Below are 24,415 nucleotides of genomic sequence, written 5' to 3' on the forward strand. Positions count from 1 at the left end.
TCCCTCCTGCTTTCCCCCTATTCCCCTCCTCTATGTCTGTGACTGAGGGGGACCTCCTCCCCCTGTATATGCTCATAGGGTATCAAATCTCTTCTTGGTAGCCTGCTATCCTTCCTCTGAGTGCCAGCAGGCATCCCCATCAAGGGGACGTGGTCAAAAATGGGGCACCAGAATTCATGTGAAAGTCAGTCCCCACTCTCCACTCAACTGTGGAGAATGTCCTGTCCATTGACTATATCTGAGTAGGGCTAGTGTCTAGATATAAGTGAATATATACCATTTGACTCTTTCTGCTTCTGGGTGAATTCACTCATTATGATCATTTCTAGTTCAATCCATTTGTCCGCAAACTTCTTTATCAATTCTTCAATTGAAGGACATCTAAGTTGTTTCTAGATTCTGGCTATTACAAATAAAACTGCTAATACCAGTTTTTAGGTGAGTCCATACTTCTTTTATCTTCCTGGGTCTAGTTTACCTCACTCATGATGATTTTTTCCTAGTCAAATCCATTTGTTTGTAAATGACATAATGCATTGTTATAACGATACAGAGAAGATTAGCGTAACTGCTTAGTAATGTTTCATTGTGTAAAAATATCACATATACTTTATCCATTGTTTTGTTGCGGCACGTGTAGGTTGTTTCCAATTCTGTAAGGCCACTGTGAACATGCAAAAGGCCACTATGCAACAAGTGTTCTTGAGGTAGGACGTAGCATCATTTGGATATATAGCTGGGTCTTGAGGTAGCTCTGTTCCCAATTATCTGAGGAACTACCACATTGATTTCCATAGTGGCTGTATGAGTTTACACTCTCACCAGAAATAGATGAGTGTTCCCCTTGTTCTACATCTTGGCCACCATGAGCTGGCACAATACTACCAATCTTAGCCATTCTGACAGGTGTAAGATGGAATAAAAATAATTATAATTGGCATTTCCTTGATGGCTAAGAATGGTGAACATTGCTTTCAGTGTTTCCTAGACTTTTAAGAGTACTCTATTGAGAATTCACTGATTAGACCTGTACCCAATTTTTTATTGTATTTCTCAGTTTGTTGATATTTAACTTGGGGAATACATATATATGATATCATCCCTCCATCAGAGGGACTTCCGGTACCTGGGGTGGCCTCTTGTTGCTCAGGGGTTTTCCACCCATATTGGGGCTAGAGTTCCCCTAAAATAAACATGTATTCTTAAATTTGTCCATTTTTTCAAATAGTTGCATCATTGAAATCAGATACGAATCTCATACTTTTATCAATCTCACCCACTTTCCTATATTAATATATTAAGTTGTCATGGTGCTTTCATCACTAAAAAAAGCATGCACATTATCATTAAACAAACTCTAGACTTAATTTGATCTCCGTGGGTTTTTCTTTTTTTGCATAATTTCTTCCTCTTTCCAGAATCCTATTGATATTACTTATCCCAAGGAGAATGGTACACACAGTCAAGTTTTCATGTCTCCTTAACCTCATTTGATATAAATAAACATCATTCTTCTTATTTCTGAATAGGAATTGATGGTTTTAAAGAATTGTAGTCAATTGCTTTATAGAATGGTCCTCAATTTAGGGCATTATATTTTCCTTCTGGTGTTACAAACCTTTCATAATAATACCTCATAAATATTGTATTCTTGTAACATCCTATCCACAGCACATCCTACCAACATATTTTGGTGCCTTGGTTACAGAGCATTAGTCAGGATATTTTCAAGTAAATATCAAGTAAAACTACTTTTTTTCTTCTTTCTAACAATATTGCAGAGAAGAAAGCTTCCAACTACATCCAATTAGTATCTTTATGCTGCATTTCCTAAGGATGCTGTATCTACATCAATTATTTCATCTTCTTTAAGGAGCATGTATCCTCTCTGCCTCAAGTACTTAGGGCAAAGATGAGCATATTTTCCCCTTTGATACCACAAACACGTTAAATAAAAATTTGTAAATTGGACTTCTATTTGTAAGAATAGCTCATCAAAGAAAAAAAGAGAAAAAGATGATGCATTTACTTCACATCACAGTTTTCAAACACTCAAATATATGCCACTGATGGCTTCTGTGTATTTTTATTGAAGGAAAAAAAGACTCATGTGTCAAAACACTTCAATAGTGTTGTATTATCAGGTCAGTTTTTTAATGAAAAATGTCAACATTCACTCATTCATCAGCTTCCAGCAAACTTGGTGTCCAACATAATAACTACTACTGAATATTCCACTCTTTCTCTATGAACTTTAGGCAAGACCATCAACTTTACCAGCCTTACATGTTATGAAATGCACATGCTTTGATGATTGCAAAGTGTTCAGAGTTCTTCCCCAAAACTCTGGACTATCTATGGACATTATCACAAAACTCAAATGCTATGTATGAGATAAAGAATAGTATATTTATGATATTTGTATTTCCATACCACTAAATCAGTTGTAGAATTAAATAGGAAAATAGTATTGTTTCCATGGTACATTTTAAAAGAAATGTAGTCAGAAATAATTAGTGGCATAAAAATATTAATTACAGAGCCAAATGCTTATTCAACTCAACAATAGCGGAGCTTCAAACATAGATTGGGACTAAAACTCAAGAAAGATATGAAAAATATCACCAGAGTTGTTCTCAACCATCCTAGTGTTACAACCCTTTAATACCCTCATGTTGTGGTAACCCCTACCATAAAATTATTTGTTGCTGCTTCATAACTTGTAATTTTGCCATTGTTATGAACTACAATGTAAAGGTCTATTATGAGGCCTCTATGGAGGTCACAACCCACAATTTGAGAATCCCCACTTTACAGTCTTCAATCATGAAATAAGTACTTTTAAAATACAAGAGTTTGTTCTATGACAAAATTTGAACAATATAATAAAACAGTATTTTTAAGGTACCCCGAAAATTTGTCTAATTGGTAGAAGTAAAAGGAAAATGCCATAACTTTTCTGGGAAATGTTTACAATTTATTTCATTGTCTTCTTCAAAAGAACCAGTGATTAAGCAAGATGCATAGCAGCTGAACAGTGATGATACGTTCTCCACAAAGTCTAGAAATCTGACAGGGGTATGCCCATTTCTAGAGAAGGGCAAGTTCAGTGTGATGTCGGTAATGCTCAGGTCTGAGAGGCAGGTTAGGCTCTGCTGCTCTGTCTTGGCCTTCACACTATCTCAGCTTACAAAAATTAATTTAAATATGCACGTTTTTTTACACCTCCTCATAGCACTGAAGATTCTTTTCTTTCTCTATTTTCTAGTACTGAAATTCACCCAGCAGAAACACACACACACACACACACACACACACACACACACACACAGAGAGAGAGAGAGAGAGAGAGAGAGAGAGAGAAAGAGAGAGAGAGATACAAACATCACACACACACACACACACACACACAAACATACACACATAAAATACACATAGACACAAACACAAACACACATGGGCAAAACACATGAATATACAAGCTTGTGTACACAAAGACACACACACACTAAGACATGAATATAACACATGCAGACACTTGCATTTAACGCACACACAAATACACAGAGATAAACACATACCACAGACACATGCATATGACAGACACAGACATACACACAGAATGTACACTCAAACACACAGACAAGTCCACATGTCTCTCTCATATACACACTCGGAAACATATATACATCACAAAAAACACAGAGAGATGTGCATAGAACACACACACCAAAAAAAAAAAATTAAAAATATATATAACTCTCTCTCTCTCTCTCTCTCTCTCTCTCTCTCTCTCTCTCTCTCTCTCTCTCTCTCTCTCTCCCTCCCTCCCTCCCTCCCTCCCTTCCTCCCCCCTCTCTCTCACTCACTCACACATACAAAGAAACTCCACTTCTCATTCTAAAAGATCTTCAGCAAGATTTTAAGACTATGTATTAATTCTAAGAGAATCAAACTGCTATATTTTGTACATTCTTAAAGAGAATTACATAGAAACAAAACTTTATTTCTACTTATACAAGGCTCCCAAATATGATTACTCAATCAAATGATAAATTTTAACTTGTGATGTAGGCTTAACTCTTAATCTGTTTTCTTCTTCCTATTCGTGTTTTAAGTTTTTTAAAAATATGTATTATTGGGCTCTAAGAAGGTCTAGAAAACTTTATGTATGTGCTGTTTAGATTTGTGTCTAGGAACTTGAGTGAGATTAGATTGGCACAGAAAGCAGATGGGTCATTAGGAGCATCTGATTGAGTTAAAGTACCTGCCACATCAGTATCTTTTCACCATCTACAGCCAGAGGATTTTATATATCTAGAAGAGAGAAAGCATTAAACAAAAGAATGACAAGAGTTGACTAAAGTCTAATTCCCATTATTACAGTCAGCTGTTTTTGAACTCATGCCCTCACTAACCTTGACTAGGAGTTAACGTGGAGAAATAAACAGGGATTGAGAAATAGTTATGGAGATAAGTTTCATAAAATTTCAAAGAGACACTTGGGAATAAAGTGGTCAATTGTTACCTTGACTGATATAGTAAAAATGGATATAATAGTCAAAACTGTGATATTTGTTCCACTGAATAGGGAGTCTTGAGCCAACAATCTTCAAGGACATGGCCCATCAGTCCCTAGGCACCTGCAAAATATCGCTATCACTTTATTCAACTTTCGTCCAGCAAGTATGTCAAAGTGGTTAATATTAGTGAACAGGTAAATAAATATTTGACAAGGCTTTTCCCGGGCTCTATGCATTTTAGCAGACAGAAATAAAGGTGTTGTCTGTAAGTGTCCACTACTTCCCTGTGTCAGTTTCTCAGAGTTCTTCTTGGCACTATCAAATAAATTGTTTTGTAGAAAAATTCAAATGAGCCATCAGATGCATTTTAAACACACTGAGCTATCCTCAATGACAGTTGTTTAGGCTAAAATGTTCTCCCAAAGTTATCTCTAAGGAATACATAAATCTATTTTCCTCCTATGCCTGGAGATGATTAATGTTGAAATATACTCATTCATCTTCAAGACTAAGTATATTTAGAAACTGAAAGCTTTTTAACTTAAGATTCAGAACTTAATGGGGGGTGTTTTATGCTCTAAGGGTGTATCCAATTTTCCTGGCTATAGCTTTATCATCATCAAAACTGTCTGTACTTGAGTGGATAATATACAAAGAAAGCTACCTGCTTGGATAGATTTTAGCATCAAGAGTTTACAAAAAAGGAAAAACAGAAATTGTTGATGTAAATAACTTTTTCAACCAAAGAGCATACTGTCTGTACAGTGACTTACTATTTGAAAAGGAACCATAAAAATATACAGTAGTACCATTCACTGATGTATTCCAAGTTTTTCCTATTTTCTCCCACTGTAGATATTATTTTAATTTATTGCTGAGTCAATCATGAGATAATTCTGAGAATATTTCTAGACTCCTCTTTTCCTCATTTCTATTGTCTAAAACTCCACTCACTCAACCTCTTCTCTGGTCTTACTTCCACTAACTTAACTTATGTTCTTGTTGCCATTTTTAAAAATTAATGTGCATATGACTTTTGTTGGCATGAATGCCAACAGAATGCCAACAGCTGCTGCCCACGGAGGCTATAAGAACGCATTAGAACCTCTGAAACTAGAACTATAGACAGTTGTTGGCCATCATTGAACCCAGGTTCTTTATAAGAGCAACTGGTGCTCTTAACCACTGGAGCATCTCTCTATCTGTTATTTTTTTTGAATTATTCTATAGTCTTACATGTCCTCTAGCTCTCCAATAGAGCCACAATACATCCAGAATACAATCATTAAAATGAGATTCCAGATTTTTAAACTTTTCAACATAAGGCTCCCTAACAGTGTGTTGATTACTAAACTCCCTGTTGTTTGTTGCATGGGATTTTTTTCCCCTCTGTTTTATTTTTCAGTACACTGTAATGTTGCTCAAAGGATCTTTCTCACTTCTTTGATAAAGGATTCTCTGCCCTCACACATCTTCACATTGGTTAAGGAAGGTTAATATTTGGTCAACAATGAACTCAAATGTTTCTTTTTCCTGAAACCTCCCATGGAATCACAAAGAAATATGGTATATCTTTTCTCAAAAGGGAATTTCTTCTGCTTCTACTTCTTACATGTTATTCCATAGGAAGTAGATGTCCCTCTGTCTGACTCCTTATTTTGTGTTTCTTTTCTTCTTCTTCTTCTTCTTCTTCTTCTTCTTCTTCTTCTTCTTCTTCTTCTTCTTCTTCTTCTTCTTTTGTGTGTGTGTGTGTGTGTATCTGCATGTAGCACAGACATGATTAATTCCTGGTGAATGAGTAACTGGATGGGTGAAATATGTATACTTATTCATTGAAAATACTTATTTAATACATAATCTGATTATTCATATTTTGATAGTAACATAGCGCTTATTTACAAAATGACTGGTGGAACTTTACTATTAAGCGATACTTAATGATTATGTGAATAAGCAACACTAATCAAAGAGTTTCCTATAGCTCTTAAAAAGTCTAAACATCTATTGTGCTTAAATGTCTTTAGGAGTTCTAGTCTTAGAGACTGTAAATGACAAATAAAACAGTGCTTTGCCACAAAATTACTTATAAAATAAAGATTGTCCTTTTCAATTTCTAGTGAAATATATAGTAAAATTAGTATTAAACGAATTAATCATCTCGATCTTTATATCCCCTCCTCATAAAAATTCTCTCTTTTAAGGAAATTGAATCTTGAGGTGGATTAGCTTATATTTCTAATTAATAATAGCAGATTGATGATCCAAACAGAGGCTACTAGATTTCTTAAAATCTACAGGCTAGAAATGAAGAGAGGGTCGGTAGAGCATAAGAGGAGTAAAATTAAAAGCTTTCCTTAATGGTGCCATAATTCCTGGGTATTACCAAACCAAACTAACATATTATTTGCATATATGGGAGTAGGAAAGCTTGCACTACACTCTCTTTTAACTCCATATATTAACTTAAATATTCTTTTGTAAACTTGGCTTACTTCCCAGTTTCAAAACAGTAATGTACTATATAATTTTTAAATTATGATAGAATGACACTGACCAGCATGATATTGATTGACTTTTAAATTTTCCAAGTAAAGCATTGAGAAGTTTCCATTGCAATGTAAAATTTATAATTCTGAAAATGTATCCTAATTCAAATTTTAATTTAAAACATATTTGACAGTACACTTATTTTATCTTTGTGAAAACTCTAAGCATATTTCGTTGGATAGGTTCTCACGCTGAACTTATACTTAGAGACTATCTGAATACCACAGCTTTACTGGTGGGAACAGACATAAAGTTCCCTTTTTAGTGAAAGATGACTTACATGTTTCAATTACAAGATGCCGGAAAGAAAAAAAGAAATGAAGATCTGAAGACGGACTACATCGGGGTTTATTAATGGCTGTATTTTGTTAAGTGTCAAGAAACTCGCTCTTGATATATAGGGCCAAAGAAAGATGTATTAATAAACAAATTAATAATGTTTGGTTAATATTCATTGTTATCTACTTTATTTATTATTTTGGAAGCAGCATTTCCTCTGTGTTACCTGTTGTCTTTTGGGGGATGTTTCTCACTGATGTTGGGGTCCTTAATAGAAAGTCTCACCCTTTAAGCCAGGTGGACACATGTCTCTCTAGAAGGCACTTCATTCACCTTCCCTTTCTTAAAGTGAAATCAAAACTATTCCTCTCTCTCACTATTAAACAAACCACTGAAGTTATAATTTACGTCTCGTGTACTATCGTAATGTGGAAGTAACAACTTCCCTGAAATGTGCAAGTCAATTTGATTGGCTACTGAAATTATTTGTAAAACGGAAAATGGCTTAAAGTTCGGTGTTAAGTTTATTATACCATAAGTATTATCTATGATATTTCTGTATGGAAACTATTAGCATATGGTTAAATACATTAAAATTAATTATTTACCATGCTGTGATAGAACATTACATCGATTGAGTGCTAACATGTTAGTGACATGTTAACAAGGTTTCCCTGAGATAAGCATAGTGTGCCCTTTTCATGTACCAGGTATCTCCACTCATGTAGCAGATATATCAGCAGACATTTCCTACCACATCCATAAGCTTCCACTGTTAACTTTAGCCTGCCTTGTTGCTGGATGCAATGCCAATTTCTCATATCATCTTTACACATTCACATTTACCCATTCTACCTAAGTCTAGATCCAAGAAAAACACGTAACATTAGGCAACACTTGAAATGCTAAAGTAAAGCCTCAGCATCTGTCAGTCATCTGTACTGGCCATGTCACTGGCTTCTCACACTAACTGTGAATAATATATATAAATATAATGTATATATAATAAATAAATATATATTATATATATAATGCTAGAAGATGTTCATTTAGAACTTATCAATTTTCCATTTAATAGAGAAGCTTTAGTCTGTAACTGCTATATATTTGCACCACATCTTGAATGAGAAAGTACATTTTTTTTAGTATAAAAATGCTCGTTTCCCTTCCAAATTCAACTTTCACATTTCTAAGTTGTGTTAAAAGTACCTCTGATTTACTGAAAATAAAATACAGAGATTAAATGTTATACCATTCTCTGAATAATTTGTAGTGCAAAGCTTTAATAGAAGTAGGAGGAATTGGACCGTCAAAATAAACTTGCTCACTCTACGTAGTTATGCGCAATATTGACAAGAGCATGAGTCATTTTAGGGGGAGCAGGTCATTTGCTGGGTACCAAGCAGAGTACTGGTGGCTTAGTGAGTGTGCCAGTCTGGTGTGACGATGCTTTATCCTTAAGAACTTACAAAACCTGGCTTCCTAAGTCTATGACCTGATTACATTTCATCAGGGGACAGACCCACACAAACTGAAATAAAAAGACTGGATTTTTAAACCAAGATATGAAATTTGTCTACAAAGGATGAAGATTATTCATGGCAAGCTGAAATGTTCTAGCATCGGCTGATGAATGCGTACTGGCTAACGCTGATGGGAACACTAGAGTATGTTCAGTTAGAACCTGCTATCAATTTTCCATTTATTACAGAAGCTTTAGTATGTAACTATTAAAAAAACCAGCAAAACAAAACAAAACAAAACCACTGGAGAGATTAAATTCTGCATTCGATACATTATCTCTTGATCAGCAATCCTCCTTGAAAGCTGGTTGGAAGATATTCCAACAAGCATGGCATCAAAATGGGGAAATGAATGTTCCTCTAATGGCCTTATACAATTGAACCATTTCTTCCATTCAGCCATCCTAACATACATCTTCATATTTAGCAGTGTACAGGCAAACCAGTTGTAAAAGATTGGGCCTGTTGTCTGTAACAGCACTGTTCTGTGTCTATCTGTTGATCTAGAGGCTTAAGACTGTTTAAATTTGAGCCTTTTTTAGTTTTTTGAGAATACTATAGCTATACTGTGCTCACATGATTTCCATTTCATCTTCTTCTCCCTCCAACACCATTTATGTTCCACTATTCCAGCTCAAATTCATGACACTCTTTTTCTGTAGTCACTATTTTTATGTGTTGTACAATTGTATACATCCATAGTCTACTGAGTCAACTTAGTGTTGTTCGCATGTACATGTGTTTAAGGCTAATGGCTAGGGATTGTATGATCTATCAGAGGCTCTTCTGGGAGGACTGAGTGTTTATCTATCTATAGTCATTGATTACCTATAGCTCTTCATCTAAAGCTGGGGGCTTATGAAAATTTACCCGTCTACATTGTCACATCTGTAAAGTAAAGTTTAACTCTTAAAGCATATTTTCCTTTTGTCTTTTCTTCACTTTAAATTCTGAGAAAAGAAACAAAAAACCCTTATCTCCAGAATGTATGATATGCATTTGATTTCTCAAGACAGAATTTCTATATGTAGTCTTGGCTGTCCTGGAACTCACTCTGTAGACCAGGCTGGCCTCGAACTCAGAGATCTATCTGCCTGTGCCTTCTGAGTGCTGGGATTAAAGGTATGAGCTACCACCATCCATGAAAAACAATATCTTTAAAGATGAGTAAAAAAATCTCATGGCCAAAGTATGGAAGGAAGTCGAATGGAGAGCCGTAGAAAGTTCTACTCACAGATACTGTTAAGTTTAGATGTGAAATTTTCTATGTTATAAAAAGTATTCCAAATATCCTAGCTTATACTAAAAGCTCCCAATTAACATGGGTTCCAGTCTTTCTGCTCTAACATGACACAGGCAGGGACATAAAATATTCAAATATTTTGACCTTGGTCAAATGTGTCATCATTCATTGTCCATCTTATAAACCTCAGTCCCTCGTGGTAATTCAGTGCTATAAACGGGAGAAACAGCAGGCATAGTAATGCCCTTCCTCTGACTCTTTTCATGAAAAAAGTTGAAAATGTGTAAAAAACCTCATACAGCACAGGAAATCTCCCAGTTTCAGCATTCAGAAAAAGGATTTGCCAACAAGGACTCTCGAATAGAATAAATCATCTTGATGGCTTGCTTGCATTTCCTTTTCATTGATAACATTCATGGCTTTTCTGATTTCCCCTGTCAATGTCTACAGTGGCTCAATGTGTGCAAGATGCCAGAGAAATAGAATCTCAACATCAGGCAGTGGTTTTAAAAATTATCTCACCTAATAATAATTCATCCAAAAATATCTTTCAAAAGTTTATTTCTGGGATGTAATGTAATGCCTTCTTTGGCTGAGCAACTTCCCATGTGGTCATTACAATAGCACCTTTTCAGTACTTGTTGCCTTTATTCTTCTGATCTTTCCCATCATTACAGTAAGTGTGCCAAGGCCCTACTCTCCTCCGCAAAATGAGATACATACTTATTTTCAGAGCTACTGTTTTTTTTTTTTAAGATTTATTTGTTTATTATGTACACAGTGTTCTGTCTGCAAGAAGAGGGCACCAGATCTCATTATAGATGGTTGTGAGCCACCATGTAGTTGCTGGGAATTGAACTCAGGACCTTTGGAAGAACAGCTAGTCCTCTTAACCTCTGAGCCATCTCTCCAGCCCCGCCCCCTGAGAGCTACTATTTTTCATTCAATGAAAATAGCATCATCATAATTTAAATTCTCACAAACACAAAGTCATTGTCTTCTCTTAAGTTACTTCAAACACTAATCTTGTGTCTTTTCTAAAGCTGTTACACACGGGTGCTTTGTCTGCTGCCGCAGTGAGCAAGAGATAAACATCAGGAGTTGACCTGCTCCTACTACTTCAATTTTGTCCATGGACAGGCAGAGTCCTAAAGTTCCAACACCAGAAACAATGAGAAGACAAAGAAGGAACCTATTGAACTTGGGCTAAGAAATAAACATCTGTATAGTCATCAACCCAAGAGGTTCAGCATCCAGACAGTGGCTTTTTAAGCTAAAAATACAAAAGAGAAAATGCCCCCACCTGTGGTACTCAGTGGTCTGTTTTAAAAGGCTTAAGACACTCATCTCACTGTTATTCCAAGCCCCCAACCCTCTGAAAAACAAATGCAAGTCAGGGAACTTGACTTTCTCACAGGGATAACCATGGATCCATAGTAATTTACAAGACAGTTAATCATTCAAAGCTTTGACACTTGACACCCGACTGACCTCTTTGTGCCTCTCTGTGCTCCAGCTAACCCTGTAACAAACATCACCATCCACAGAGCATGCTGGAGAGGACACGACCTAAGAGGTCTGACATGGTATCAAAAGCTTTTAGATCTGAAGTGAGTTTCGCTTAGTTAGATGGAACCATGGAAACACTTGGGAACACACCTGTGCTCCATCAAAGACTGGGTGGAGGAAGGGCTATCAATCTTTTGCTACCATAAAATGATAACTTTTTTACATTTGGTGGGAAAGGAGGTGAAACTCAGTAATAAAGGGTTTCCTTTTCTATTCTTTGAGGAAATTTGCCTTGGTTGCCACTTCTATCTCATGCTAGAATGGTGCTTTATGAACACTACCCCCTTGGGGTTTCTACAAAAGCAGAGTGTGTCTCTTATAAGATTATTCCCTGGAGTCTTATTCAGAATAAACACCTCATTGCTTATAGCACCTTCCCTTTCGGTGGTTATAAAACTTAAAATTTGCACTGCATAGAAACTATGCCTATGCGTCTATCCCTTAAGCCTCAGAATTTCTACCTTGTTCCTTCTTATAAGGTGAGTCCTAAGGCTCAATTTCACCCTCTTTTTAAAAAAGAACATCCATAAGTGTACAAATGCTTTGGCTCTCAAATGCAAATAATTAGTAAATTGCCAATCTGTAACATTTTATATTCACTTCCCCACAATGCATGCTACAACACCTAAATCACACAGGGAAGTATAGTGAGCCATACATTTAATGTCAGATTTCTTTTGATCATCAATGCCCAGCATCTCCAAATTTGCCATTTAAGTTCAGTTTTCAAATCCTTTGCTTCTAAGACATCATCTTAAAATAAAATGGATTCCTGATGTGTATATATATGAAATGACTGGAAAAAACAAGCACAGACATCTAATACTATTTTTTTCTGAGAGGTAGATTAAGTGTTCTATTCACTTTCCACATGCTTTTCATGTGTGTGCATGCATGTGTCTGTGTGTTCAACCTTTCAGACCATCCTGGACTCTCTCAAACTAGTTTCCTGACCACAATAGTGTGCTGCAAACGTCATCCCTCAACTATGTCAGATACTTGTGCCCTCTTTACCACAGAGACTACGAAATGCTAAAATAGATGTACAGATGGAGGATACATAGATACATACATACATAGATACATACATACATACATACATACATACCTACATACATGCATATATACATACATAGATGATATGGAAGGTTAGGAATTGCCAGATGAACTTCTTGAGAAAGAATGGCCTAAAAGATACACAATGTCCAGTCTAGAGTATGTAGGAACATACTGCCCACAGGTGCAGATGGCTCCTGTAGTTCACTGCCAATCTGGTCTACAGAGCAAGGTCCAGGACAGTCAGGGCTACACAAATTCAAACACAAACGGACCAAAAAATGTTAGAATATGTTTTTATACTGTATGGATGATTTAATATATAAAAAATCAAATAATAAAAAAGAATAATTATTCAGATTTTATAATTTTATGAAATTCAGAAAATATATTTCATAAATTCCATTTTCTCTGTGATAGAAATCAATAGATCTGAAACAGGAGTAAAGCATATGCACATAATAATATAAGAAAATCCCAGATGACATCATACTATATAAAAACTTGTCTCTAAAATCCAGAATAAAATAAAAAATACTAATGAACTGTTGGAAAAAAATTAGAAAGCAATGTTGTTTTTCAGTGGCACCTAAGCATTAACTATTTGAAAATAAACTAAAGAAGAGGAGATGTGTTTATTAGTTGCTTGCTTCATTGGTGTGATGAAAGCTATGGCCAAAGCCACATAGGAAACATAGAGTTTATTTTGGCTCATAGTTTGAAGACACAGTCTCTCATGGCAGAGAGGTCAAGGCAGCAGGAATTTGAAGCACCTTGTTACAGACTATCTGCAGTCAAAAAGCAGAGACGTGAATGCTAGTAGGAGCTAGCTTTCTCTTTCATGAGGACCAGGGAGTGGTGTCACCCATTTTTTTAAGGTAAGTCTTCCCACGGCAACTAGTCAAGACAATCCACAAGCAGGTCCAGGGGCCAACTAAATCATCCCTCACTGGTGTGCCCGGATGTTTCCTTCCTAGGTGATTCAAGATTCTGTCAGGTAAAAAATAAATAAATAAATAAATAAGTAAGTAAATAAATAAATAAATAAATAGAATTTTAAATAAGAAATAATAAATCAATAAATAAAATTAAAAATATAAAAAATAATATTAAATTAAAATTTTTTAATTAAAAAAAGATTCTGTCAGGTTATCAATTAATACTACCCATCATGACTTCACAAGTGGGCACTCAAATCATCATATGACGGTAACACGCACCTCTTTCCCCATGACGCCATAGCCTCTCGTAACACAAAAATGCATTCAGTCTGACTGCAGAGGACCTCAAAGTCTTTAACATTCCTGACACTGCTTAAAGTTCCAAACTCCATGTCCTCTCTGAGATGCAAAGCAATATCTTATAAGTGAGCTTTTATAAGAAAGAAAAAAAAAAAAAAAAACAAGTCAAATACTTTCATGTGCAACATCAAAAAACAAACACTCCCATTTTAAAGGGACTAGCAAGGGAAAGTCAGACAAAAGCAGGAATGAGACAGCAGGGCAAACACCAAATGCTGAAGGTCGCTGTTAGGCATCTAGAGTTAATGATGGACTCACCTGGGTTCTAAAGTCTTCAAGAGCGCAGCCACCTCCTCCAGCTCCACAACACATATTGCCTTTCCCTTGGGCAAGCATCACTCCGTTCCTACAGCTTTCCTTGGAGAAAGTCCAAAGCCTTGGCATCTCCAAAATTCTGAGGTCTCCTTTTATTGTTGTTGCTGCTGTTGTTGTTGCTGTTGTCGTTGTCGTTGCTGCTGCTGCTGCTGCGGCTGCTGCTGTTACCTTCGGAGCTTTATTAGATGGCTCGTCGGGCTCCTCACAGATACTTTTCATTTTTTATGTCTTTGGTGTCTTAGGGATTGGGACTATCATTCTCTTATACTGTACAGTTTTTGATATTGTTATTTGTTTGTTTTGTATTTTTTTTTATGCTGTATGGTTTTATCTTGAATAAAAAAGCATTAGTGACTCCTCTCATTGCCATCAATGAGTAGTGGTGAAAAACTGATAATGAGATAGAACTTTGATCCTAGAGCGGTCTAGCTGTTAAGCTTTGCAGACGTCAGGGTTTGTGGTTGCAGTTTTATAGTGTGGCAAACAGACAATGAAAAGACCCACAATATCAGTCATGGAAAGGTGTAGCTCTTCCTTTTGTCATCATCTGGAAACTGAAGCTCCAGTCTTGCCCTAGACCTGAACCATCTTCTGTAAGCCCAGCCTGAGTCAGAACTTTGCAGGGAGGGCAGAGCTCTGGATGGGAGGCCATTGTACAGATGATCAATGTTTGGACAGGTTAGCCCTTCTCAATCAAAACTATTACATGGGGCACTAAGAATTTCATATGTCTTTACAGCCTTGGAAAAACTTGTGGAGTCAAGGGTGAAAAATCGTGGCAGAATTGGTATAGTTTTAGCCTCGGGAAAAAAATGTTCACTGCAAAGATACTTTGCTCTATCATTGTCTCAGTTACAGTGGCTATATATTGTTACTTCAGTGAGGGCAGTGCAGAGCCTGGTCAGCCTTTGACACTCTGCTTTTTCTCTAACATTTTGTGGACTTATGATGAAACTATTCCTATAGCTCTCACTGAAGATTTGCTAAGTGACTCAAAGGGCTCTTTACTGGACAAGAAAAAAAAAAAAAAAAAAAGCCAACAGTGTGTGTATTCAAATGCTATCCTTATCTCCTAACTTATTTGTCCCTAGACTAATCATTTCGTCCTACAACATCCCGATTACCTTGTTTTCAAAAGAGTAAAGTAGAAAAGCCCACTCATCAGACTGCAAGAGTGCAAGCTGAGGGATGAGTGTTCCTATTCCAGCAGCTTGGGATACGAGAATTGTAACAGACAGCGAGATAGAACATTTATCCTGTGTGTGTGTGTGTGTGTGTCTATGCCTGAGGAATTTTCTTTTCTCTCATAGGCATCAAGCAGAATCACTTACTGTCTAAACCACACTTGCTTCCTGACAGGAGTCACTTCAATTCAGCATTTAAATCCTGTCGTGTTCTGTTTGTGTAAGCCTTCTTGCCACATTTGAGGCTTCTCGGGGGAAGGAGACGCCTCGAATGTGTCCCTGTGTGTCTGAGACAACTAGTGCATGGTGAAGCCCATAGCAGAAGAGTCACCAGGTGTTTGTTTACTTGGGTAACATCACCAGTGGATAGCCAAGGAGAATACGTCAGGCTTCCTCTAGCTAATTCTCAGGCTGCTTCCTCAGCAGTACAAACCCTCCAGGCCTGCAGCCTTTCCTGGCTTGAGTCTAAACAGTACACAGATGGGTGGCGGATGTCAGCAGGGCCATAATCACAACCCTCGGAGCCAAACATCAGGAGGTTAATAAAAGCTGTGGTTGGTACCAACACATCACGTTGTATTCCTTGCAGACATCAGGGACTCTCACCAAATGAAAACTAAAAAAGAAGATTTCCATTTGCAAAGCAATTATCTCCTAAATAGACTTTTTGTTAGCTCTGAGTTTGAGAAATAGACTGGCAAGAGAATGGTCCTAAAGATGCCTTTACTTGATTTGCTGTCCTAGACACACAGTGAAGCTGTTCCTACCAATGACAAGGGGGTGGGCGGGGCGAAGGGGGCGGGGGGTGGTGGGGGGAAGGGGGCAGGGGGGGCCAGGGGGGGCGGGGGGGGCGGGGGGATGGAGGACAAAACAGTCTCATTTCTTCTGCCTGTTACCGTTTTCTGCTTATTCACGCTGTTAAGCACACTTCAGATGACTAACATTTTTCTAACCCTGAGGAGAAACACCTGGAGCACTGCTTGCAGCATCCACAGTATCTCCTCCGTTAAAACAATACTTCTGACTTTGTTGATTGTCCTTTATTGATTGATTCTTTTTCTCCTAGCGAGCAAACTCACATAAGCTTCGCCAGACGAGTATTGGAATCTTCTGAGATTGGTCCAATTTAGCTTTGATCGAGAGGCACAATGACAGGATTTAGATTGGCTAGTGTCTGCGATGGCATGAGATAAAGGCGAGAGATATTAAGTAGGAACAGAGAATTCTTGCAGAAGAGAGAAAGAGGGGGAAGGGAAGAAGGAAGGAAGGAATATGGAAAGAAGCAAGGAAGGTAAAAAAGATAGGGAGGTGGGAAGAAAAAAGAAAAAAGAAGGAAGCTGAATCAAGGCTCAGATTGCCCTAGTCACATTGCTTGATAAGCGTGACAGCAATTTTTTATACCCCAGCACCCATTCCACAGGTGAAGAGAACTTTGCGTCCAACAGCAATATCAGCAGCAAGAGAGTAGCCTGCAACCAACTCCAAATAGAAACAAAGTAAAACAAAGCAAAAACATATGTAGTTCCTTCATCTTTCTTACTTTTAGTAACTCAATATAAATTTCAGACTGTTTACTCAATAGGCTGTATTTTCACTGCAAGAGGAGCCTGAGTGGTCCTTTTCCCTACACAGGCAGTTAACATAAAGCCTAACAGTGATAGCTGTTTGACTTGTGCTGAATAGATGGAGCTACAGAGTTTCCTGAGCTTCTCAGACCCTCTTCGTTTAATCTTAAGCATCCTGCACAAAAGAACTGCCACCTGCCACACACACCTCACTCAAACTGAATCAGATTACCATGTCATTCACTCTGCTAGTTTGCTCGGCAACAAGTTGTCTAAGTCTATGCTTTGCTGCCCTCTGCTGGTACCATGGGAAGCAGCACCTAATGAAATGGAGAAAAAAGGTTATTTATTAACTGAGTAGGAAGATCTTGAATTTCAGTTACAAGAAATAAATTTGTAGAGAAATTTATATAAAAATATCAATACTGACATTTCATGAAAAGCCAATTTTATTATTTATGTTTCACTAGTGGAGTTACACATATATTAATTTATTTAGCCATAATTTTGCAAAAGTATGCAACCTATGAAGTACAGTATTTTTGTACTAAAGTTTCTATAATTAGGTTGCTAATTAGACAATCATAAAATTTAGTCACAATGACAATAATTGTCACTTAGTATTCCATATATCTACAAGGTAGAATACTTATGTGTAATTTTGCTCTTATACAGACCATTTTTCTTCTATTTGAGAATAAGACATTATTAAATGAATTACCTATGCTCAGTGTTAACAAATTAATATAAAGAATGAATTGCTACAGTTACTTTTAAAATAAAGAATACAAAATTGAATAATAGGTGGTTACAATAGTCTCTAAATGGAATTCTAGTCACTATAGACTATTAATTTTTGTTATAAACCCTAATATATTGAGTTTAAGCTAAAAAAAAAATGAGTTGGTATATGCACAGCTTAGAAAAATGTCCTTTAAAAGTCCAACTGATTGGGAGTGATCACAAGTGTATGTAACCCACAATCTTTACTAAGTTTGAGGCTGAGATAGCCCCTTAAAGTAGCAATCTAAGGCATAGATGCAGGATCTGTGATGTCTCAGTTGGGACTGAGCCTCCCACAGCCTGGAAACTCTCAACATTTGGAAACTGTGCCACAAATGTTATTACTGGCTTGATTAACCATGTTCCCTAATTTTATTAGGGCCCCTATAAAGGTACTACTCGCCCCAAATCAGTCGGAAGAAATGATAAAAGAACAATGCCGTATTTCCCCTAAGGGGGCTTGGGTAGCTTTATATTTGCTCTCTTGGGCTGCAGATGCTTATAAGTTATGAATGTTCTTATTCATAGAGAAATCAAGCTTGGACTCAAGGATGTCTCTCTTCCCCTATCTTTCTTTTATAGATTTGGAGATATGGGTTGAAAAGAAAGAAGGGGTATTAAGAAATATATAGGAATGATAGGATAAAAAGTAGATTATTAAATCTACTCTTCAACAAAAGGCCTTTATTTTTTTACTAACAAAAAAGCTTATCTTTAATTCATTAGTATAAAATTTTGTATATTTATACAAAATAAGAATAATTTTTGATACATTGATATAGAATTCAAATTTAAGACTATTCTCCACACACATTATATATATTTCTACTCTAATATAAGGCACTGAACCCATACAAATATATACATAATATATATATGTATATATACAAATATATATATTACAAAGCTTACTTCCAATATCTGAAAAGTTCTGTTGCAGGCTGATTCGGAAAATTAAGTAATACAAACCATTTGTTAGTTGATCAAACTATGGTTATGTCAACTACCAGCCTATTTTTAATCACAAGTATATACATCATAGGTTTAGGAGATAGATATGATCCTATAGATAGACAAGATAAAATAGTTAGATAAAGTCTTCAGAGCCTCAGAGACCTACAGAATATGGCATTTAAGAAGCTTTTAATATCTTAAATATTCTTTGACAACAAGACAGGCTAACTCCTGGCAACATCCAGCCTACCTCAAGAAGATGATGAGCATCAAAGATCCTCCTTATGGAGATAGCTTGAAATGTGGCAAACAAGTCACTGGACAAAACATCTTCACTTCTGCCACAGACAGAATTCTGCCTAAAAATGGAAAAGCTTGCATACAGACAGAGTCAACAACCAAACTCTGCCAAGACAGAGTAAGCAACTTCTCAACAGTTCCTGTCTCACAAATATGTCTGTTAGCTATATTGGGCCAGAAGGCTGAAGATGATGCTCCAATGTTATAGAGAGTTTTGGGCAACTGTTTCTGTAGTAAACTGTGTCTGTCTTTTTTTTTTTTTTTTTTTCCCTTCTCATTTTAGGAACTGTTAACCTGTACTTCAGGTTCACTCAAGTAATTAATTCTCATTCCTTCTCAAGGCTCTGATGGGGTTGAAGGCCAGATAGTTTAGTCTTACAATTAACCTAAGTTGTTTTGGGTCTAAGATGTTTTTAGATCTAGAGGTTTTGAGTTGGCAGTGATGCGAGAGGAAAGATATTGATTCTCATTCAGAATTTTAGACTCACCAAGATAGGAAACATGTTTTCTGCAAGGTTGCCAAATGCAATTATCCAAAGCATCTTGAATGCTTGAATGTAACATACATATGATCCCTGATTGTTGTTTTGTGGTTCTTCTCACTGTATGTAATTTTTCTACTTACATGTAATAATATAAATGTATATGACAAAAATAAAATAAAATCTTAAATTAAAAAGAAAAGTGTTTATTTTCTAATGTTTTTTAAATTAAAAATAAAGATGTTTTTGAATTCTGTAGCTCATTATTTCTTCATTCATTTTCTGTGTCATTCACTGGGAATTGAGCATTAATTAAGTACCAAGACTCTGGGGGAAAGAATAGGAAAAGAAAAAGAAGAGAAGGAGCAGTAGAGTATTGAAGAAAACACAAAATAACAGATAAAGGGGGTTAAAAAGAGATGATCACTTTCACCTCAGACTAAAAGAACTAGAAGCACTCTTGTAGAAATTCTCTTTTAATTATCTGCGTATCTATTTATCACCTATCTTTCTACTTGTCCTTCATTTATCTATCCAGCTACCTACCTATTTGCCCATCATTCACCCTCCTACCCACCCAACACCAAAACCATCTATAGCTATCTTTAATCTTCTACTTCTACATCTACATGTATCTACATCTATCTACTTACATATCTCACTCTCTTCTCTCTTTTGGTCTCTTTTCTCTCCTTCTCTTTCTTACCTCATGAGCTTTTCCATCTATGCCAATCAGTTCTATGGCTATCTCCCAGTCAGAAAATGTCTGAGACATTTCTCAATAGTTTTCAAGATGCAAACTACTTCCGTTGGAAATACAGTCCCAAGAGATTATCTCTCCATTTCTTCTTATTCAGGTCACGTGAATTTTCCCACTAATATGGTCATTATCTCAGTAACCTAAATGTTTTCAAAGAGTTGTCAATAACTTTTCACTTACACTTTACTCTCTTGAGTAATACTTTATTAGTATTACTCAAATAGCAGTTGTTTGTCTTTATGCTGTGACAAGAGCTACATGAAAAAGCAATTGCTTATATTGGTTCATAGTTCAAGTTCATTTCGGTAAGGTAATAAAATGGCAGCCCACAGAATATGAAAATATTTTTACCAAACCCATATCTTATGGAGGGATATAAACTTTAAAAAATAATACACCAACAAACAAAATAATCCAATTTTAAAATTGGAGAGCACATATCTAAACAGAGATTTCTCAACAGAGGAATCCAAATGGTGGAAAAACATTTTTTAAATGTTCAACGTGCTTAGCCATCACGGAAATGTAGATCAAACAACTCTGACTTTTTTCTTTTCAATCCAGGACCCTAGCTTATGTACTGGTGCAATTCGTAATGTACAAGGGTTTCTACTTAAATTAGCCCGATAAAGATAATTCCTCACCATATTGTAAAAGAGGTTTATTTAATTTAGATAGTGTCTTGCAGGCATTATTGGAGACTAACCTAACATAGATCATTCCTGGCAGACATGCACAGATGTATATCTGAGGTGAGGCAAGATCCTATCAAGTTGATCATCAATATTAACCATCATGGTGATCTGACTCATTAGTTAATGATAGCTACTCTACTTTACATTATCCCTTGGAAGTGGTTTCTCTTCCCCAGTTTTCAGTTTCTTGGTTTTCTGACTGTATTTTAAAAAACATCTTTATTGGTTATTTCCTTCTTTTAACCTCTTTACTTTTCTCCAATTTACAACTTGTCAGATATTTCCCCAAAATATTGCTTCTGTGTCATGGTACATTTTAGTATATGCATCTATAATCTTCAGTGTATATTTTTATGATAATATTTAGTTAGATAAGACTTACCACTTTCTTAGTGGGGTACTCCTCACACAGTAAACACTCTTAATGTTGATTGTATAGACCTACAAAATTTTGTCAAATTAGGTTTTATTCATTTATTTATTTAGTTAATTTCCTTACAGCCTGATCCCAGGCCCCTCCCTCTTTTTCTGCCAGTCTCACTCTCCCCATCCCCACCTCTCCTTTTTTTTACATAGATTTTTTTGAATGTTTATATCATACATAATTAAGAAAAAGTATCAAACAATAATGCCTTGAATGAAATATTACTGATTAAAATTCCCTCACAAGAAATTGTTTAACGTGTCTCTCTTTGTTACATAATTGTGATGATGATATTATGACCTCCATCCAGAGTTACAGTGATTAACAAATAATTGATGCAGAGTAAGTAGGAACATAATGATAAACTTTTTATTAGGGTGGAACATTATTAAGCTATTCAGGTTCATACACAGTCCTTTCCCAATTTATCCACAGAGATTTTCTTTTTCCTTGTTCATTAGTGGACCATTCTCTCTTAGTCACTACTGTGCTTCTGTCGGCCAAGCTTTCTTTGATTCTGTACATTCTGTAGGAAAGTTTCTAGAATCACCACTTTTTTCAAACTTTAAGTTTCTCAAATCATTCATATAAAAAATTAACAATTGTTTCCAGAACTAAACTATTCTCATTACTCTACTTTCAAGAGTTTCTCTGTGGTACTCAGTTTATGGATTCTTCAAATCACTTGACTTGATTTGTGTGTAATAATATTCAGATCTCAAGGTAACTGTGCCATCTATCACTTCTGCTTCTTTTAATAATTTCTTTATAATCTGTTTATGAATAAATAATAGCATTTATTTACAACTCAGGGAAGAGTAGCACTCAGCTCATAAGAAAAGCTTCAGATTTAGCTAAGTTTTGCTTTAATTTCCATAAGAATTTCAGGCTGGCCAGGTGTGATGGCAGAAACCAATAATCTCATTATCCAGGAAGCTTTAACAGGGGTCTCTTCAATTTGAGTGCAACTATGGCTAAACAGAAAGGCTCTGTAGCAGTGATTCTCTGTCTTCCTAGCATTGAAACGTTTTAATACAGTTTCTCATATTGTGGTGGCCACTCCCCATCCATGAAATTATTTTATTGCCACTTCATAACTGTAATTTTGCTACCGGGTGAATTTTAACATAAATACCTATTATGCAGGACATCTGATTTGTAGCCTGCAAAGGAATTATGACCCACAAATTGAGAACCACTGCCCTGTATCATGCCAAGCCAGAAAAAAAAAAAATGACTTGAAAATAAAGGTTTGTGCTGAGTCAGTTTTGGTATCTTGGTTATTGTACTGCACAGAGTAGCTTTTCCTGTTGTATTTATTTATCTAAAATCCCAATGAAGAAAAAAATATTTTTTAATATTTAGACTCACATTGCTCTTTCAGAAGAACTTGGACATAGATGAGATTTCAGAATAGCTTCTGAAAATAATGACTATTTGTGATATGAAGCCTGGAATTTGAACAAAAATAAGTTAATCTGTTGGCCTTTACACTAACTACTAGAAATACTAAATGGAGAGAACAATGTAGTGTGCCAGTGACATTCAGATGTCACTCTCAGTTATGTGTTTTTCATAGGCTTATTTAATCTGAGATCACGTAGAGTTCTCTGATTATTACCTATTATACGTTTTCCAAGAACTGCAAAATCGGCCATCGATGCACCAAAATGTCCCCCTAAATGCCCCTCCTTATATTTTCATTTTATTAAGATGTGAAAGTTTAATTTACATTCAACACGACCATAGCGTTGCTGTCTCCTGTGACACTGAAATTCCAGGCAGAACAACTTGCACTGGGATACGCCTCAAGAAGAGAGCACTTGCCTGCCGTTCTCAAGGCCCAGGGTTCAACCTCTAATACTGCAACCATAGCAAAAAATTTAAATAAAACAACCTCGCATGTGAGAAATATGCCACTTTACTTAGAGACAGCCTCAGGGCATCCTCAGTGATTCTACATCTCTCTTCCTGAGATTATCTAATGCATTAAATCTGTCAGGACAGCTGGATGTATGGTGAGGACCAGGCTAGCTTTCCATTTATCTTATCATATTCTTTGCTTCACGAAATTCATCTTGACAGCGGCTTTACCTCCAGCAACCACTGCACAGCACAACCTAGTCAAAACATATTTGGTAAATCAATCGCTCATTCATATTTGATTATTACATCACTGTGCATGAGAGAACTGACTGCGTGAGGGGCACATTGAATTATGTCTTCTCTGATTTTTTTCCTTAGTGCCAGAAAAATGTATTCCTTAAACTTGAAAAGACAACGTAGGTTCAGTGTATAGAGGCTGGCATAATCAGGCAAAGGTGAGGACTGGCCTCTGCAGTTTCATTTCTGGCTCTCTAATGTGTCGTGAATCCTCATGTAGAACCAGATAATGTTGCTTCATTACACTACTTTATACAAGTACAGAACGATTTTTCTTAGAAACTATTTGAAATTGAATCTTAATTAAGTTTTCCAAATGAGAATACCAGAATAAGAAATAAGTGAATTAGTTTCATTTGCAGAGAAGAGGGAATGGCATAGCTTCAGAGAAGGAAGCCCTCATACTTATTGAATCAATTATGTATTATCTGTGCTAGCTGAATATCATCTGTTGCTTTTGCTAGATTGTATCACATGTTATAAGGACAGTTGTTTTAGTATATATTTTAGAGACAAAGAGATGGAAAACTAAAGGTAGATAAATGTTCATTATTTCTCAATAATATATGTAAAACATAGAAAAAGTTGTTTCAACATAGGTATATATTTAATTTTTTTAAAAAACTTGATGATTCTATAAAACACTGACTCTCAAAAATGTTTGTGGGACAAAAACAAAAACAAGAAAACTCAAGATTTTTAGGACTGACCATGTCAAACACCCACTGGGTAAACAGCCATTTGTATGG

Source organism: Acomys russatus, chromosome 24, assembly GCF_903995435.1.
Source record: "Acomys russatus chromosome 24, mAcoRus1.1, whole genome shotgun sequence".
NCBI classification, from domain to species: domain Eukaryota; kingdom Metazoa; phylum Chordata; class Mammalia; order Rodentia; family Muridae; genus Acomys; species Acomys russatus.